Genomic DNA, 16,987 nt, shown 5'->3' with positions numbered 1-16,987 from the left:
ATCAGAGGCCCAGACGGTTGACAAAATTGATTGGGGATTGCTAAAAGATTGGAATTTGAGAGAGAAGTTTCCTTTATTGACACACATGTTCCAGTTCCCAAAGCATGGAGAAATTCCATATGCCACAGAAATGAGGTCTCAAAACTGCCCATTATGGAAACAAAAAAAAAAAAAAAATTAAATTTACTGCTGAAATAAAATATGCCCCATCTGGCTAACATTTGGAGATTTGTTTTCAGTCCACATTGCTACAAACATACTTGACAGGTCCCAGGGTAATTGACTGTAGTGTCAAAGCATAAATAAAACTGAAGCACCAATTCTGGGTATAACAAAAGGAGACATTCTGATGCTCCCCAAGACTTAGATTTAATGTGTTGAGTTGCAGTATTAATACAGTGCTTGAGGAAATAAGTGCATAAATAAGGAGTGCGTTTATTGTATATAGGCTGTAACTATTCACATTCTTAAGGGAAATTTAAGTCTACATGTGTGATGTAAGTGACAAGTGTTGTAGGTCAGCCTCGAGGGAGACCAGGGTGTATCATGGTGTTTGAGAGAGATTAGTTATGTTGAGCCCTCCCTTTCAGGGCAAGCTAATGAGGATGGGGTAAATGGGAATTGGGTTTGTGATTTGAAAAGCCTAGATTGGGGTGAGGACTTCTAGGCTGTAAGCTGAGAACCAGGAAAATATGATTGGCACTATCTAGGAAGCAAAGGCAAGGTAAAGAGAGAAGATTAAAAAGAAAAAGAAATGAAAAAAAAAAACAATGTATGAATAAAATCTAGTGATTAAGAGGTAAACTCCATGAGAATATAAATCATAATAGGAATATGAAGGCAAGGGGGTTGAGAGGGCAGATTGAGGGTGGAATGTAGACACAGATGCAAATGTCTGGGACACCCCTGGCTCAAACACAGAACTGGTTGGGAGAATGGTGGACATTAAAATAGAGTCTGGGCTGGGGCATCTGGGTGGCTCAGTTGGTTAAGTGTCTGACTCCTAATTTTGGCTCAGGTCATGATCTCATGGTTCATGAGTTTCAGCCACGCATTGGGCTCCATACTGACAGCATGGAGCCCGCTTGGGATCCTGTCTCTCCCGTTCTCTCTCTGCCCTCCCCTGCTCATGCTCACATTCTCTCTCAAAATAAATAAATAAACTTTAAAAAATAGAGTCTAGGCTTTAAAAAAAATTTTTTTTATGTTTATTTACTTTTGAGAGACAGAGAAAGCAAGAGCAGGAGAGAAGCAGAGAGACCAAACAACATGGTCTGGGGTAATTTACCTCTGCCTCGTAAGCGATGGCAAGGAGCTTAGATTTTATTGCAATCTATGGGAAGTCACTGAAGAGTTTTGAGCAGCAGACATTATTACCCAGCCTGATTTCAAATGATCAACCTGTCTGCCATGTGAAGGCTAGATGAGAAAGGGGCAAAAGTGGAATCAGGGAGATCATGAAGACTATTGCCCACCCAGATGAGAAAAGAGAGTAGGTTGAGCTGGGATGGTCCTGGCAGGGATAGAAATGAATGACACATTCAGTATAAATTTTGGAGGTAAAAAGGACATAGCAAGCTAAAGGGTGAGTGTAAGGGTGAGGGAGACTTTAGAATATCTTAAATTTAAAATGTCTGTGAGATGTCCCAGTGTAATTGTCTAGTAGGAAAATCTGTGGTTTAGGGCACAGATGAGGGAATTGTTGGCACAGAGGTGGTGAACACCACAGGAAGATTAAGGCAATCTGACAAGGCAGTCTAGACAGCCAAAGGACCCAATGAAGGATTGAATCCAGAGAGCAGTCCAAAGACAAAAGAAACTCAGAAAGTTTAGAGGTCACATGTCTCAAGAGAATCCAAGAAAGAGAGAGAAAGAAAGTGAATGGGATTTGGCAGCCAGGTCAAGGCAGCAAAGTACAAAAAAGTGCCTATCCAATTGGGCAACTTGGAAAAGGCAGTTTTAATGGAGTTTTAAAGGCAAGGTTCAAAATGGAGTTGGTGAAGAAATGAAGAAGGAAGAATGTGGAAGGAGACAGCATCTGTAGAGAAATGTTTTAGAGGCTGGAGTTGAGTGGGTTCACAAATGGAGGAAATATGGAGATGGCTTGGAATGGAATTCTCCAGCACATGTTTGCAAATGTTGGGATGATACAACAGAGAGGGTGAGGGTGATGAACAGATGAAAGAAAGCGATTGCACACAGACACAGATTTGATGGGAGAAACATGAATGAGTTCTCTTTCATGACTTTTCATCTTTTTCAGTGACATAAGGGGTAAGGCCATCAGCTGAAAGTGTTGATGGGGGAGGGAGGATGGAATATAGGAAGTTTGAGGAAATAAAGTCTAAAATGAAATTCTCAGACAAAAGAACCACGAAATTACTAGGGAACTATAGCAGGACTGTCAGACCATGAGAAACATCCATTTGGGATCTGCAGCAATGGATTTAAAGTAAAAATGGAGGGGCGCCTGGGTGGCTCAGTCGGTTAAGCGTCCAACTTCAGCTCGGGTCATGATCTCACGTTTCGTGAGTTTGAGCCCCACGTCAGACTCTGTGCTGATAGTTCAGAGCCTAGAGCCTGCTTTAGATTCTGTGTCTCCCTCTCCCTGTGCCCCTCTCCCACCCATGCTATCTCTCTCTCTCTCTCTCTCTCTCTCTCTCAAAAATAAACATTAAAAAAATTGTTTTAATTTAAAGTAAAAAAGGAAATATGATTTTCTCCAGTAGTGATCAGCTATTTAGGTGCTAAAACAGAGTTCATCCAAGCTTGAACTTCTGTCTTTTGGTTGAGTGGTAATTAAATGGTGAAAGATTTCAAGGTAGGGGAGATCTTTAAGAAGATAGAGGGCCGTGATGCTGACCAAAAGAAAAGGTTTAAAAGACCAAAAAAAATAAAAATAAAAAAAGTAGGAAACCCAGTTTGAGCAACAAAAAGATGGTCTTTAGAGCCAAGGGGAAGAAAAAGTTATTTTCTTTTTTTTTAAGTTTATTTCTTTATTTTGAGAGAGATAAGACAGCACAAGTATGAGAGGGACAGAGAGAGAGGGGGACAGAGGATCCGAAGTGGACTCCATGCTGACAGCAGAGAGACCAATGTGGGGCCCGAACTCATGAACCATGAGGCTTGAGCCAAAGTCAGATGCTTAACTGACTCAACCACCCAGGCACCCCCTAAAAGTTATTTTCTGAATGAGGAAGAGGATGGATTTCTGTTGAGCTTCTCTTCACAAGAATCTCTGCTTCTCCTCTCAGCCCCAACCTGTGCTCTACTACTCCCCTTGGAAACAAGAGTGCAAGCTCATCCATAGCACTACTGGCCAAGGGAAAAGCAGACAGACAATGGCCACCAGGCAAGATGAGGCCAGTGTGACCGTAGCTGTGCACCCTACTGCGTGTGTGAGACTTGCAATGCTAGGTGGCTCTGCGAGAGTATTAGCTTAACCCCAAGATGAACTTTTATCATAGTTTCTGCACTATCAGTAGACTCGCAACCCTCCGCCATAGCCACATAACAGTTCATCAGGGATTAACGTGATTAACATAAGAAGACAGGCTCCAAGGTGAAGAGAGTCCTTGAGAACAGCACATCCTCTGGAGACTTTTATAAGCATGCCTTTTATTGATGTCTTAGGACTACAGAGTTTGGAAGTCTAGCCAGATTCTAAACTTTACCTCCCTAAATGCTGTCTCTACCTTCGTTCATATTTTCTTCCCCTTAAGAGCTATACATTATAACAATCTATAGGACCCTCATTTAAACAGTTCTATACACGCAATTCATATTAAGTGATTGCACATGACTTTATAAATACATTGAACCTAAGTGACCATTAACTATTTAAAAATTAGAAAATTGTTACCCTTACACTTGGCTAATTAATACACACTATTACTATCTCCCTAACCACCACCCACACATATTATGCTCATGTTTTACATAAGCTTTTTTAAAGAAATTAAAATTGGCAGGATAAATATTTTCTCAGTATAGTTTAAAACCTGGTTTATCACATGTATTGTATTTCCTTCATTTTTCACAAGCCAGACTGTCCTATAATGAAGCTTATCAATTTTACTACTGTAGTGAACATTCCTTCACAGTCAGCCAGATGTTCTGCATCAGTCAAGGAAATTAAAAAAACACACACACTTTAGAGAATAGTTAACAAAATAACTCTATTCCTGGGGGAACAGAGGTATGTCACTCCTCCGAAAAGTCAATTTCAATCCAAATAGTCATTTGGGTTCTTTTCTTAAACGATCAGTGCATGAGTAAAATATTTTACTTTTTCCCTTGATGCTATCATGGATATTGTGTGAGTGCCTACAAATCCTGGCCACTAAACTATTGGAATAAACAGCACTTTATTTCAAGCAAAGAAGAAGCGTGGTAGTTAGGAGCTCAGGATCTGGGTTTGAATCCTGTCTCCAGCGCTTACTGGTTCTTTGATTTAAGTCCTCTGTGCTTCATCTTCCTTAACAAGACACTAATACCCACTTCATAAGGATGTTATAAGATTTAGAAGACATAATACATGTAGAGCAACTGGGTGGCTCAGTTCGTTAAGCATCCAGCTTTGGCTCAGGTCATGATCTTGTGGTTCATGAGTTCAAGCCCCGTGTCAGGCTCTGTGCTGACAGCTCAGAGCCTGAAGTCCGCTCCAGATTCTGTGTCTCCCCCTCTCTCTGCCCCTCCCCTGATCATGCCTTGTTTCTCTCTCTCTCTCTCTCTCTCTCTCAAAAATAAACACTGAAAAATTTTTTTAATTTATAAAAAAAAGAAGACATAATACATGTAAAATTCTTCAAACAGTGACTAGCACACGGTAAGAGCTCAGTACATGGTAACTAGTATCATTTTATTGTACTTCCTCTGCAAGACCCCTTAAACAAAATGAATAACAAAGGTTTCATCCTTTGAGACAGATCTATTTTCACAATAGCCAAAAATTTATGTAGGCCCAGGTCTATTATAAAAGGAGACTGTTCATACTGAATAATAGTTATTGTTTAGCAAAAGCTGGGTTTCACTAAAGTAATGAAACTTTTGTACATGGCTCATGAATATACCCTACAAATGCTCTAAAAATGTTTTGAGCTGAGGCTGTGTCACTAAAATATGAGTAGTCATTCAAATTTAACACTCATTTCAAAATATAAAATCCTGGTTTTTTTAATGTAAAAACTCAGCAATTTAAGTATCTCAGTAATTGACATATCAAGAAAGAGAACAGTCAGTGGCACTGTTTGCCTTTTTTTTAAAGATTCTGTACATTGCTTGTAGATTAGCAAACTCTTGGTTCTAGGGAGACATTACCACATTACCCTCTTTCCTTTAGGGATTACGAAGTAACCTTTATTTTTTTTTAATTCAGTATACAAATATTTCCTAAAGTCTAATTATTTTTAATATATTGTTACATTGTTATACTATCTTCACTACAATTTGGGGTTATTACTGAAGGCCATTCCTAGAGATAAGAGCCTTTTTTAAAAAGTTCTTTGCTAAATACAGTCAATAGAATCATTTGATGCCTCATTCCAGGGTCTGGTAATTCCGTCTACACAGTCTCCCTTGTAGCCATGACAAATTGCTCATGCTCAGTGTGAGCCCCTTTCTTCATGGTCTTTTCCCAGAGCTGATGGGAAACATTAGAACACCACCCCCACTTCAGGGCTGCTGAGTAGTTCTTAGACCTTAGTCCATGCACGAGTCCCTGGAGACCTTGTTTAAATGCAAGTTCCTGGGACCTCTGTGGATCTTGCAAGTGGTAATTTTGGGGGTGTGCCTGGGACTCTGCATTTCTGACACACATGATCCAGGTGATTCTGAAGTAGAAGGTCCCACCAACTATTCTTATGGAAATACTGGAAGAGAGGCAAAGGCAACTGGAATCCAATTGACTCGGCTTGAGTCACATCTCTCCCACCAACATGCACTGGGCATCTGGGCAAGTTGGTTAACCTCATCGAAGCTTAACTTCTTCATCTATAAACTAGGAACAAATTCATCTGCCCGATAGTGTTGCTAGGAAGGCATTATGAGATGATGCATCTAGTTAAACACCCGGCAGAGCACCTGGCACAGTGAGTGCCCCATAAACAGCATCTATAAAATCATTGCTTTATAACCTTTGAGGCTGTGGTTGAGTCACCTGTTTAGTTTTCTCTTTTTTGGATTTGTAACAACTTAGATATCTTTATGGCCCTGCTCTGACTTTGTAAGAACTGAACGTTGTAGTCTGTGTCTGATCAGGGCCCAGGTACCTCATTATAAACCTATATATGTGTCTAATGATTCCCCAAATGGGCACACCTCGTTGCACCCTTTAATTTCAGCATCTCATTAGTGTTCCATTTGCCCACTTTGTTATTTCCCATTCCCTCACTAGTGTCCCCTTCCTTTTTTTTTTTTTTTTTTTTTTTTGCCTTTCCTTTCAGTCCCCACATCTTCCTATGCCCATTTCTTTATTCACGGCATTAAATCCTTCCTTTTATGCTTGTCATGATTCCTTCCTTTCTGCACAGCTCATTACATCCCTCCATCTGTGAACCTCATTATGCCATCCCATTTTTATCTTGTTACATCCTCATCATGCACATATTATTAGCTCCTCCATTCATGCATAGGACTGCATTCTTTCTCTCTGCTTCTTATCATGACCTGCCCTTTCCACCCTTCCCATTTAATGCTTCCATTTATAAATCACATTACATCCCCCCCAAATGCCTTCATCATTACACCCATCCATTTATGCATCTCATTACTTTTGCCCATGCACATTTCTATGTGCATTTCTATTTGTACATCTCATTATGGCCCCATCAAACATGCACATGTCATTACTCCCCTTTCAAATGTTCGTGTTGCATTACATCCTTCTATGTTTGCATCTCATTACATCCAATATTCCTAGGTTTGACAACAAACTAACAAAGACAGATAAGTGTGTTACTTGCTTTTAGAAAACAAAATATGTTTCTCAGGCGCCTAACATCAGTGTTTCTTAAACAAGTCACTCATTTCAGAAAGATTTACATATTTATCTAGCTAAGAGATTAAAAAAAAGACACCCTCTATTTTATATGCATAAAAAAGAGCTCCTTATCTTGTTTTGTTCAACTCATGGTCATTATCACTACTTTGTATTATTTCTCTACAGTTTACAAAGTGATGCAATTATCCATGAATTTATTTGTGGCAACAACTCTCTGAAAGAGACAGCTTAGGGATCCCAGTCATTTTACAGAATGAGAATTGCATTGAAAGCACCAGGAAATTAAGTTATTTCCCAAGAACTGCTAGTGAATGGCAGTGGCAGGGCTCAAAGTCAGATCTTCTGTCTCCAAAATCTACATTCTTTATGCCATACCACTCTGCAGAAAAAAAAAAAATCCCTTATTTCTATGTATCATGTGTCATTTAATCCATTCCATAACACTTCCCTATGACAGACGCTGGTGTTTGCACGCTTTAGGTGCAAACCTAAAGCTTTAGGTTTGCTTTATTTTCTTTTCTAAAACAAAATAAAATAACATCAATGCTTTGAAATAAAACACTTAGCATTTTGTGTTCATCTCTTTGTCCCTGAGTTTGAAGAACTAGATTACAAGAAGCTTTAGTGCGGAGTCCCCCAACAAGAAGAAATGCACATAGACTAAGATGCAAAAGTCAAGAGAAAGAGATGGTCCTTTACTGCTCTTCCCCACCAACACCAGCCTCATACAGGCAAAATAAGGGGACTTCCCTACAAGAGATTTGAGGGATACCAAGGAAGCCCCCCACCAGGTTCTGCACCTTTCTTCCTGACAGATCCTAAACCTGGCCAGTCTCTGCTTCATTGAACTGTGTTCTCTGCCTCACTTTTATTTTCTATTTTATTATGAAACAGCTCATAAATTCAGTAAAGTGCAGAAAGATGATACCCATTCCCATCACAAGATAGAAGAGATGTTTACATTTCTTCCATATTTACTTCAAATATTCCCCTTTGCCAGAAGAAAGGAATTGTAAATATTCTCTTGAGGTTGGTGTGTATTATTTCTATTTCCACAGATATTTTTGTACTGTTGTTTTAAAATTTTACATATGTGTTATAGTGCACATATCTTTTGCATATCCTTTCTGTGCTTAACATTATGTTTTAAAAATATATCTGTCTGTTCACACATGTGAAGCTAGCTCATTCATTTTAGTATCTATAAAGTTTTCCATTGTGTAAATAGACCAGAGTTTACTTTATCCATTTCTCTCTGAGGGGGTAGTGCAACATCACATCTGCCTTGTTCTCTTATTGCTTCATCAGTGCTGAGTGCTGTGCTCTACCTGTTGAATGACTAAGTGGAGACATTTAAAATTCTCACATCATGGGAAGCAATGCCTTCTCCATAGATCCATAGCAGAGTCCGTTTTTTCCCCATTGTAACTGCTCCAAGTAGTAAACACATCAACAAAATGATAGTTCTTAAGTAAAACCGGACTCTGGCCAAATGTTGGTATGTACTTGTGTATTAAAATAATTGTACCTAAAATGGGTGGTCTGATTCCCAGATCTTGGGATACTTCTTATGTTAGCAAAAGGCAATAAAGATGGAAAAAAAATGCAATATTTGCCACAGAAATGTGGTTGATTTTTCCTCTGGTTAAGAAGCAATGGTTTAAGGAGTCATTGGAGACTACTGCCAGCCTCTGATGCAAGCAGACCAATATGACTGTGGCCACCAAAAGTATGGCCTATTTCAGATATAAGAAAAGACTGTTAGATAGTAATCCTTCCAGAAACTTCAAAGCCTAGAAAAGCCTTCCATTGTGGTGCAGAAAAGGAATTCTTCATATTGTGCTGGTGGGAATGTAAATTGGATCATTCTGACAAGCAATTTAACAGAACTTAGTGAAGTTAAGGATATGCATGATGTTCAATTTTTAATGCCTCGTGCAAACAAGATTTCTGGAGCAGAGCAGATTATTTACAGCTAATAACCTCACTGACTCCCCTTTGCTTACATTATTAATCCTGGGCAACACAATGAGAACCTGGTGTCATCCTACACATACAAGGTCCATACCGTAGGAAAAGAAATACTGAGAATATGAATCTGGATATTTATATGGTGGGGTGGGGGTGGCCAGCACCCCCACTCATCTGAAAGAAGGAGGGAAAAATTTTTGCTCCTTGGGAAAGATTCTGGGTTTTTCTACCTTTTGGAATATAAATAAATCTCTCCAGGGCGAGGATAAGACCAGTGTCTCCAGCTTGACAGCTTAGACATGTCTCTAAATCCTGGGTCTCATCCCCACCTTGAGATGTAAACACATACTTCTGGGAAGATAAATCTCTCTAAATGGCCTCTCACTTTCTAATAAGTCATAAATTACTTCTCAAGCTTGTTCTTTTAGCCCGAGTCCCAAGTTTTAGTAAAATTTGCTCAGAAAGCCCAAACTATGCAGAAACATAAAAAACAACAACAAACAACCCAACAGATTTTCTGTACATTCTTAAACATACCCTGTGATCTAATAATTCCACTTCTTTTTTTTAATTTTTTTAATGTTTATTTTTGACAGAGAGAGAGAGACAGAGCATGAGTAAGGGAGGGGCAAAGAGAGAGAGACACACACACAGAATCCGAAGCAAGCTCCAGTCTCTGAGCTGTCAGCACAGAGCCTGACATGGGGCTCAAACTCACGGACCATGAGATCATGACTTGAGCCGAATTGAGATGCTTAACCCACTGAGCCACCCAGTCGCCCCAACAATTCCACTTCTGCATGATTATCCAGAAAAATTCTTACTCACGTCCACAAGGGGATGTGTATGAGGATATTCATTGTTGCATGGTTCATGTAAGTGTAAACATGGGGCACAGTTGGCACCTATCACTAGTGGAATGGTTACATTAAAATGAGACAGTGGCAGATGTGCACCGCATCATTCTATGGCAGTGGCAACAAACTAAGTATACATACGATGCCATGTACTCTTGAGAGTAACAAGCAAGAAATGGAATGTGGTCCATGGCATAACATTAATGAAAATGAAAAACACAGTAAGCATATTTTTCAAGAACCCAGACATGTTTGAAGAAATATATCAAACCCAAAATCACTTACTTAAAGGGGACGTGGAGCATCTGGGAATGAGAATGGTATCAGGGATAATGAGGGGGAAATAAGAGAAAATAACCTGCATGGCTGCAGAGTATGGTTATGTTGCTAACTGACTTCCAGAGGAGAAAAAGAAAGCCCCTTCACTGAGCTCATTCCATATCAGCTCCTTCTGTGGTCTAGTACCACGTGGTAGTACAGTAATCCCCCTGCTGTATTCTTGGAGATACATTCCAAGGCCCCCAGTGGATCCCTGAAACCATGGATAGTACTGAGCCAAATATATACTATGCTTTTTCCTCTACATACATACCTATGATAAAGGTTAATTTATAAATTTGAAAAACAAATAATCCAGTGAAGAAATGGGCAGAAAACATGAATAGACACTTCTCTAAAGAAGACATCCAGATGGCCAACAGGCACATGAAAAGATGCTCAATGTCGCTCCTCATCAGGGAAATACAAATCAAAACCACACTCAGATATCACCTCACGCCAGTCAGAGTGGCCAAAATGAACAAATCAGGAGACTATAGATGCTGGCGAGGATGTGGAGAAACGGGAACCCTCTTGCACTGTTGGTGGGAATGCAAACTGGTGCAGCCACTCTGGAAAACAGTGTGGAGGTTCCTCAGAAAATTAAAAATAGACCTACCCTATGACCCAGCAGTAGCACTGCTAGGAATTTACCTAAGGGATACAGGAGTACTGATGCATAGGGGCACTTGTATCCCAATGTTTATAGCAGCACTCTCAACAATAGCCACATTATGGAAAGAACCTAAATGTCCTTCAACTGACGAATGGATAAAGAAATTGTGGTTTATATACACAATGGAGTACTATGTGGCAATGAGAAAGAATGAAATATGGCCCTTTGTAGCAACGTGGACGGAACTGGAGAGTGTGATGCTAAGTGAAATAAGCCATACAGAGAAAGACAGATACCATATGTTTTCACTCTTATGTGGATCCTGAGAAACTTAACAGGAACCCATGGGGGAAGGGAAGGGAAAAAAAAGAGAGGTTAGAGTGGGAGAGAGCCAAAGCATAAGGGACTCAAAAAATGAGAACAAACTGAGAGCTGATGGGGGGTGGGAGGGAGGAGAGGATGGGTGATGGGCATTGAAGAGGGCATCTTTTGGGATGCGCACTGGGTGTTGTATGGAAACCAATTTGACAATAAATTTCATATATTTAAAAAAAAATAAACAGTACAAATGACAAAAAAAATTATAAATTAGGCACAGTAAGAGATCAACAACAAATAATAATGAAATAGAATAATATAGCAATATACTACAATAAAACTTATGTGAGTGTAGTCTCTCAGAATATCTTATTATACTGTACTCACTATTCTTCTTGTAGTGACAGGAGATGATAAAGTGCCTAGTGAGGAGATGAACTGTGGTGAATGATGCAGGGAGTATGACGTAGTAGCTTTAGGCTACAACTGACCTACTGATGATACATCAGAAGAAGGATTATCTGCTTCCAGGCTGGGGTTGACAGTGGGTAACTGAAACTTTGGAGAGTGAAACCACAGATAAGGGGGGACTACTGGACACAGCAGTGCTAGATGCTCAATATACAGTTATTAAATGCAGGTGGCAACCATTGATGCTGGCTGTCATGCCAATGGTTCCAATGATTACATTTTACTGCTATCACCACTGTAAAAATGTCAAATTTTCTTGATATTTTGAACACTGGTAATCTTTTGCCCTGGCTTCCACTCTGATTAAAAAATACTTTGCTGCCTTTGATGGACTAAATTTTAAAAGAAATTAGGTTCATAAAGAAAGTAATTGTGGGTTTATCAAACATTTATGAAGCTTCACCCAATTTTCCACCTTTAGTTTCCACTCAATCCATATGCTTGCATTAGCTTTTGCATAAACTGCTTTATTTAAACTCTTATAATGTTTACTGCCAACGTTTTATATTCACATTATTTTCTCATGATCCCTAGGCGAATGTGAAAACTTTACTTTTTGAGTCAAATCAAATAATCTATCATATTTGTTGGTTCTTACATGAAAGAGTTCTTCAAAACTTCTCTCGGAAATGAATCAAACATGCTTTCTTCCAGCCACTTGGAGCCAGACCCATGGTTGGAATTGCCACAACTTGCCAACAAGCAGTGTCCCAACACACTGGTACTCAAAGGATAGGGAAAAAGTCAAGTCTATTCTGTGATCTATAGTAATAGTAAGGAGCTGGCCACATTAACCTTATATACTCATATGTACCTAGAGTTCCCTTATTAGTCTGGGATAGAGAAAGGAGAGACAATGGAACAGAGTGCGTGTGTGACATCTACATTGAATACAGAATTATGTTATGAGTGCTTCTGGCTCAGCACCCTTGCTGCCTCTGCTCAGAGCCTGTCTCCCACCTGTTGCCCACTCCTTCCTCACACATCCCAGCCTTCTGCCAACTTTCAGATAAGCCTAAACAGCTTCAATTTTCACGCCTCTTCTCTTCTTTCCAAGTTGTACAATTTGGAATAATAATGTCTCTGATCTTCAAGAATGGAATTTTTGCTCTTGCAACCAGATTGTATATGTTGTCATTTGAAGCCAAACTACTGTGGAAAAGTATAAACATATGCACAAGAGGATTGAAAAATTCCTCAAATACCGATTAATGGAAACAAATCAGTCATCCTTGTCTGTTCCCAAGGAGGTAGGGTTAATCACCAGTCATTGCACATCAGAATAACCTAGGGGCTTGTTTAGAAATGCAGATTCCCAGGCACAAACACAGGCTAGTCACATTAGGTTTCTAGGAATGGAACCTGTGTTTGATGTTTGTAACAAGTTTCCCTGGGATTCCAGATACCGACACCTCCTAAGAACCAGTGATTTGGAAAAGCTGAGAACGAGCAGTCAACATGCTATATTGATGGATTTAGACAAATATTCTTCAATTACTAACATTTTATTCTAAAAACTTGTTTTATAAAATTAAATAAAATGAATTCCTGTAACACACATAGAGATGCAGGTATATTTTTTAAAAATATAACTGAAAGGGCTGAGTGGGCATAATTGAATAGACATGAAAGTTTAAAACCTAAATGCTACTGTTGATATAAATGGGAGATAAAATCTATGTGTCTCAATTAGTAAACATTTACAAAGATTCATTGAACATCTATTATGAGCAAAGTGATATATTCAGTATTTTCAGAAGCTGTAAAATAATATGGAAATTAATCTTCTTGGGGTGCCTGGGTGGCTCAGTCGGTTAAGCGTCCGACTTTGGCTCAGGTCATGATCTCACAGTTTGTGAGTTTGAACCCCGCATCGGGCTCTATGCTGACAGCTCAGAGCCTGGAGCCTGCTTCGGATTCTGTGTTACCTCTCTCTCTGGCCCTCCCTGCTCACTCTCTCTCTTTCTCAACAATAAAAGAAAAAAAAAAAAAGAAAAAAAAAAGAAAGAAATTAGTCTCCTTGCCAAGGGGGCTTTAATCCAGTTGAGAGCTGAAAGAGTCACACCAGAAGAAGATAAAATCATAACCAATCACAAATAAAGATGTATTTCAGTTTTCCTCTGTGAGGAATACTATGCACCCAATGCATTATTGTATCACATCCTTGGAATATAGGACAATGTCTCCTTCATCTATTTATCCTTGGTTCCTGACACCAGGTGCTATAAATACTAATTGCTATAAATTGAATAGTAATATTTTTCAGAAGTTGATTTAAAAATTAAATTATGGCATAAATATTCTTTAGAGTTTCTTTTGCTAGTTTATTCATTCAGTGCACAGTATGTTTCTTACAAGACACTATGTATGCTTGCACAATGTGGGACAATATGAATAACATAAAGATAAGTGATATAAGGATGACTCATTAATTTTTTTCCCTCAATAAATTTTTGCACACCCTGGACTCCATATAGTTAGAATTCGTACACTAGAAATAGCTGTAAAGACATAAAGCCCTCCTATTTTGTGAAAATATTGGAGATCATTAAAAAAGGAAAAAAACCTCTTGTTTACATATCTTAAAGCATACTTGAAGTATGTGCCTAGAGTTGATCCCATTAACCATAGGCACACAGAACACATGAGGCAATCCTATGTTTTGTATCTGTGCAAAAAATAGCTTTAAACAGAATTTAAATGTACCAGAACCCAAAGTTCTTCCAGATGTATGCTTTCACTGATTTCTGGAAAATTGTTTCCCCATACCCTCTCACACTACATCGACCACTGTATAAGACCCAGAGGCCACTTTGCACTTTTACAGAATCCATAGCATTGACTCATGCTGTCGTTATCATCAACATAACGTTGTAAATATCCTCTCATCTTTCCAGGCTATTTGGCTATTTTTCCCCTAAGAGGCTTTGCAAGAGGCTTTTTATATAGTTCTCCAAATTCCTACTCCCGTTAATGATTTTTAAAAAAATAGAGAAACGTTCATTTAATCGGCTATTTAGAAACATCATTTTTCCTCCAGGGGCCTCTATCCCTTTTGAATTCGATGGTATTTATCAAGAAAACCTTTCTTACTGTATTCTTACTATGATTATGTATCTTTTTCTTTATATTCTTCTGGTTTTATTGAGGCCTCAATTGGAGCGTTCTCAGAAGAATGTGACCTCTCTAAGTAAAATCATCATTTTAATTGAGAATTGGCCAACAGGGTGTCTGTCACCTTTCCTTCTTCATGGCACAATGTCGGTATTGAGTCTTTGTGCTACATAACAAATTACCCAAACCTAGAAACTTAAAAAAACATATATTTGTTATCCCACAGTTTCCTTGGGTCAGGAGTCTGCTTGTGACTTAGCTGGGTCCTCTGCTCAGGGTCTCACAAGGCTGCAGTCAAGATATTGGCTGGGCTATGATCTCATTCAGAGGTTTGACTGGGAAGGGTCTGCTTCCAAACATGGTTAGGCTGTTGGCAGATATCATTATTTGGGATTGTAGGACTAAAGACCTGGAACTCTTACTGGCTATTGGCTGAAGGCTGCCTTAAGGTCCAAGAGGCCACCCACAGTTACCTGCCTTGTGGCTCTGTCCATAGGCACTTCATAGCATGGCAGCTTGCTTCTTCAGGCCAACAGGAGAGTCTCCCTTATGCATCTGCTAACAAGATAGGTCTGTGTGTGTGTGTGTGTGTGTGGGTGTGTGTGTAGTGTGCAGTGTGTGTGTGGTGTGTATGTGTTTGTGTACATAATAACATAATCATGGGATTGATATCTTATCATCTTTGTCATTTTCTCAGAAGCAAGTCACAGGTCTCTCCCACACCTAAGAAGGGTTTACATGAAGGAATGAGCACCAGAAGATGGGAATTATGGTGGGGGGCGGGTCACCCTAGGGTCTGTCTACCACAATGCCATTGAACTAAAGTACTTCAGGGAGGAACTATACTTAGATATGAATGATTTTTATTATTCTTCTGGGGTCTATTTGTTTTAAAATAAGCTTATAATTCTCTAAATAAGTCAATTTTAATTCTCTTGGTATTAAAAAAAAAGCCATATAGTAATTCTCGGGCAAGGCCTCAGAAATTATAAGACCCAGGAGGGTAAAGAAGATAAGGAGGAGAGAGAAATAATGACCTCAAGCACAGTCAAGAAACCAAAATTCCAAAAATGTAGGTATCGCTATTTGATGGTTTGTGTTTGCTTGTTTTGTGATTTATTTTGCTTTGATTTTCCAACAATATTTGGAGCTACATGTGTTGCATCTGTCTCTCTTCAAGGTTGGCTGTTATTGCTGATTTCAACAGTTCAGAGAATTACCCTCCATCTTCTTCAGTCAGTTCCCTTTGCATAACACCTAAATCCTCTAAAGAATTAGCCTGCTTTTGACTTCAGAACTTGAACGCTGGGATGTAGCTTGCCATCTGTCCTAAACTTTTTAAGTAACTTATTGCCAAGACAAATGTGGATTGTAGGCAACAACCTGGGACATTTCTGGTCTCAGAACAGGAAAAATAAAGGAACCCTTAAGTATTATTTTAAGTACTTTGTTTGTTAGCAGTGTTTGTGGTGAATGAAAAATTGATCCTTGGTTGTGTGTGAAATAGAGAAGTGATCTGCATGCCAATGGCCAATAGACTTCAGAGACTTCAGAGTTCTGAAACTGAGATTTATGAACATCTGCTTTTCCCCCATAAATTTAAATATAGATTTCATCCTTTGAAACCTGCAAAACTCCCAGGTGCTTCTTCAGTCTTTATCTTGGGAATATGCTTTAAAAAAAATGGTATTAAATGTTAGCAACTCAAAATACTATATTCAGCATGTTGAGGCTCCAAGATGTCCAATGCCAGAACACAAGCCATAATAGTCTTAATAAAGAATGCTGAAAAGTATTTCTTTCTAGTCCCAGTTTATGCCTTTCATAATTCCACAAATATTTATTTCATGCTTGCTTATGGGATAGGCATTTTTAGCACTGAGGTCATAGCAGCCAATATAACAGAGAAAATCCCTGCCTTCATTGTGTTTATGTTCCAGTGAGTGTAAATGTTCTCTTAAAAGAATTCCCTTTAAATGTTCATAATACTTTCATATGGTTCATTGGAAAACTTTGCACTGGGCTTGCAAACCAATGTTAATCCATTCCTGATGTTGGACTAGATTCTGGGGATACAACTGTGAACAAAGTAGATCTTTATTCTCGCAGGGTTCTTAGGGTTTGGCATATTTCTCACCTCTGTTAAGAAACATAGGCCTGGGAAACAGGAGCTTTGGGGTAGAAACTGAGGAGCCACTTGCCCATTCTTTATTTTTGAGCCATCGTAAGCAGCACAAACAGTGCCTCCATCCTTTGGCTCTTGGGCTTACTAAGAGCTGTTACTATGGGTAGAAGATAAGAATGTGTGGACCAGAGGAAGGG

The 16,987-nt window shown here is 39.1% G+C and overlaps 1 protein-coding gene across 10 annotated transcripts in view; it reads left to right on the top strand.

The window, feature by feature from the left end:
• VEPH1 (ventricular zone expressed PH domain containing 1) overlaps positions 1-16,987 on the top strand; it is a 327,919-nt gene that overhangs the window by 273,246 nt on the left and 37,686 nt on the right. The gene's annotated exons all lie outside the window — the stretch shown is intronic.

The sequence above is a fragment of the Puma concolor genome, chromosome C2 (genome assembly GCF_028749965.1).
Source record: "Puma concolor isolate L17-30 chromosome C2, mPumCon1.1.hap2, whole genome shotgun sequence".
Lineage (NCBI taxonomy): Eukaryota > Metazoa > Chordata > Mammalia > Carnivora > Felidae > Puma > Puma concolor.
Note: the sequence above shows the minus strand (reverse complement) of the source record. Positions and strands in the feature narration are given on the sequence as shown.